At 35.3% G+C, this 3,739-nt stretch overlaps 1 pseudogene; it reads left to right on the top strand.

The window, feature by feature from the left end:
* Nucleotides 1-2,450: 2,450 nt before the first annotated feature.
* Nucleotides 2,451-3,739, top strand: part of LOC118324638 — a 2,374-nt pseudogene continuing 1,085 nt past the window's right edge.

Here is a 3,739-nt window from a genome sequence, read left to right as displayed (position 1 = left end):
ACCATGTGAATGGCTGGTGGCAGAAGAAACAGACCTATTCAAAGCTTCACTACATGTTCTATGAGGATCTGATTGAGGTGAGCTGATGTGTTTGTATGTGTGTTACTTTCTAGTGGAAGGTTAGATGATCAGATGTATGCCACTCTCATGTTTGTATGGTAAATATATGAATATATGAATATGAATATAAAAAACAAGTCTGAAAATCAGCCACATCAGCAACAAATATGAAATGACACATTTAGTTGAAGCATCCGACCATTTTTGGGAAATATCTGCTAATGAATGAGGATCACAAGAAATCATTAACAAAGGGTAAGCCAACAGTCACAGAGTTCCTCGACGCAATTTAAACATCCAGCATTTTTGTACCAGTTATGAATGTAAACTAGTTAATTTTTGGGGAATTTAATGGACAAAATTCAGACTTAGAGGTCAGGCTTAGAGTAGAAAGTCCAAAGGAGCTTGGGTAGTTTTGCTGTCGTTCCACTCCTTCCAGTGTGAAGCAAAAGGTAATTTTTCCCCAACACTGGCTTTGTGTATCCTGGCTCCAGTTTCATATTTACCCTAGATATGAGAGTGTCAGTTGAATTTCTTACCTAATTCTCTGCAAGAAAGCGGTTGAGCATATCTCCAAAATGTCAAACAATTATTTTAATTCTGAACCTTTAGTAGAGAGAAGTGAGAGAAATCATGTATCATGTATAGAGATGTGTTAATAACAATAGTAAAGTCTTTTTAACACTGGATGGTGGAGCTAATTAAATGTGCAGTCTGATTATTTGTAGAAGCTTTAAGTTATTTTCTAATTTATCTAAAACTTAATTGCATGTAAATAACTTTCATTTAACTTTGTAGCTGTTTTCTTTCCCAGTTTCTTTTGGATTAAACATTTTTTGTTGTTAATTTAATTTTTTAAGATGGCATGTTGAAATAATTTTTTCAGATAATTTAATTTCACTGTCTACAACTGATAGTTAACAATGTTGTTTGTCTCTCTTTTAGGAGACAGAGGAATCTTTGCCTTCAGCTACACAGAGACCCTTCAGAGTCAGTGGTTTCGGCCGGGTCCCAAACAAAGTTTGCAGCGGTTTGTTTGTGGTAGGAATGCGGTCTGACCTTAATCTGACCCAACTACCAGGTGTACACGCAAGCTTGAGCTAAACTGTAACTATAACTGCTCCTGTAGGCCAAATTGTTTTTCCCAGGTTTGGGAAGTTTATAATCCTAACAATCATATCATAACAAACATTAACAAACAAATAGCGTATATTTTTGACATTAGGCAAACACGCTTTGTAATGCGGACACACTTTGGACCTTTTTTCCCTTTTTTGGCAAGACCCTTTCAAAATTATCACGTAATTTAACAATAGCTCTTAAAAGATTAATAAAGAGAAAAAAAGTAACTTTTTGAAATATGCTGGGCCATATTAAAGGTCATTTACAAATACATTTATGTTTTTTTCATGTCTGTGACATATTCTACAGTTATAGACATTGAAACTGTAGTGAAAGGTGTATATGTTGCTGCTCTAATGTTGATATGACTATGAACAGACCCTTTTCACTTTCTACTTTAGCTGGCGACACTTCGACTCTAGTGAAGTGTCACTGCAGACTCAGGTTAACTCTTGAAACTCTCTGTTAACATGGGCCGAAATAAAATGCGCTGGCATGATCGACATCCACATGAATATCAAAATCACCTTTAATAATTACTTTATGTTTTTTAGGTCGGGTGTCAAAGACTAAGTACAATGCTTTCAAATGAGTTACAATTTTGTTTAGATTTAGGATTAGATAGATAGATACTTTTTTTATCCTGAGGGAAATTCAACAATTAATACACAAGGCAAGTTTACACAAGGCAAGACAGGAGTGGCAATCTGAGTTGTCTGTGACTTCACAGACAACTCTTATGATCACAGAAGAGAGGTTGGTTATCAAAGAAAGAGGAGGAAGGTTATATATTTACTATTAACATAAGTGGGGAAACACACCAGTATAAGAGAAAATACAACCAGCACACAGCAGTGAGAGGACACATTGAACTACCAGCAACCTGGACAAGGCATGTTTCTAGATAACTGGGTTTTCAAATATAATTTCTATAATGTACTTTTTTTCAGAATATGCTCAACACATGCAAGATGAAACTAATTATAACACATTTATAAATGTATCTAAAACTTAATTGCACGTGAGTAACTTTTATATAACTTTGTAGCTGTTTTTTTCCCAGTTTCTTTTGGGTTCATAACTTTTGTTATTTATCTTCTTTGATGACCTGTAGAAATTATTTTCTAAGACAATTTAACTTTGTTATGTACAACTGACAGTTAACAATGTTGTTTGAATCCTTTTCCTGACTATAAAATTGTTACTTGTGTAACACAGTACATGTTTTGTGTGTTTTGATTCTTTAATGTGTTTTCTTTTTTCAAAAGATGGATTTATTTCCTTGACCAGAACTGTTTGATTTCCACGGAGTCCCAATGACCCACTATTTCACAGACAACTGGGAGAACATTCAAAACTTTCAGGCCAGGCCAGATGATATACTCATTGTATCATACCCCAAAGCAGGTCAGTACAGTGCTTTATACTGTAGCTCTTTATAGATGTGTGTATGGAGGTGAGGGGCTGGGATTATTTCTTTTATGTCTTTTTATTTCCTCTGTCTCTCTTTTAGGAAACACCTGGCTCAAGTACATACTCGACCTGCTGTATTTTGGTCAGACTTCTCCAGAGCGTCAGACAGCCATGCCTCTCTATGCAAGAGTGCCTTGCTTGGAGATCATCATCTCCTCTAAGCCAGGTTGAATTAACAATCACCTACTCACCATATTTCATATGTCACAAATATGCTAACATTTTTATGCCATGTTAATAATTTGCTGCCTTTTGCTTAAATTAGTAAACTGAACTGTTCACATTAAATGTTACACGTCAGTATGTTGTATTGTAAAGGTTGTATGCCAGGGAGTGTACAACAGCTTAATGGTAATTTTGTTCATTTGTCTTGGTCATTGTACCTGAACGCTTGATGTGTAGTTGTATCGTGTTTGTCATTCACTGACATGTAAATGGGTTTAATGTGCAGGATCTACACGTATGTACAGAGGAACAGAGCTGGCAGGCAACCTCCCCACCTCTCCTCGACTCATTAAGACTCATCTTCCTGTCCAGTTTCTTCCAAAGTCCTTTTGGGAGCAAAACTGCAGGGTTAGTTTGTGTGATATTTTAACCTCACAAGAAGCTTTGTGATTATATTAGTACAGTGCAATTTGAGGAAATTTTGGCACACATGTCCAAAAGGGCACCAAAACACATGAGGTGGTAAAAAAAAAAAAAAAAATACTACATTCAAACAATTAATCAATATAAATTGAAAACTACTAATGGAAGAAAAATGTTTTTTTATGTGTTATTCTGAAAAATCCTGTTATTGTGTAAATTTACCCCAAACAGACTTTTATTTGAGTTGGGTATTGACCTTGGAAAACCAAATTTGGTAACACTGAATAATCTCTGATGAAAAAATGCCATAAATGTCAACACTCACTCAAAAAATATGTAAACAATTTATTTAAGTGCAGTGCCAATAGTTGACAATTGCACTATTTAAACAAACACATGTTTGTTCTGCTAAGGCAATAGTTAACCTTTTAGAGTCACAGCCCTCCAGAATAATCCGGTTGGTGTTCGTGGACCCTATGTTGAATGTCATTAAAGA

Source organism: Morone saxatilis, unplaced genomic scaffold (assembly GCF_004916995.1).
Source record: "Morone saxatilis isolate NCDOM2014 unplaced genomic scaffold, NCSU_SB_2.0 Contig15, whole genome shotgun sequence".
In the NCBI taxonomy this organism is placed as follows: domain Eukaryota; kingdom Metazoa; phylum Chordata; class Actinopteri; family Moronidae; genus Morone; species Morone saxatilis.
This window is presented reverse-complemented; position numbering and strand designations above follow the sequence as displayed.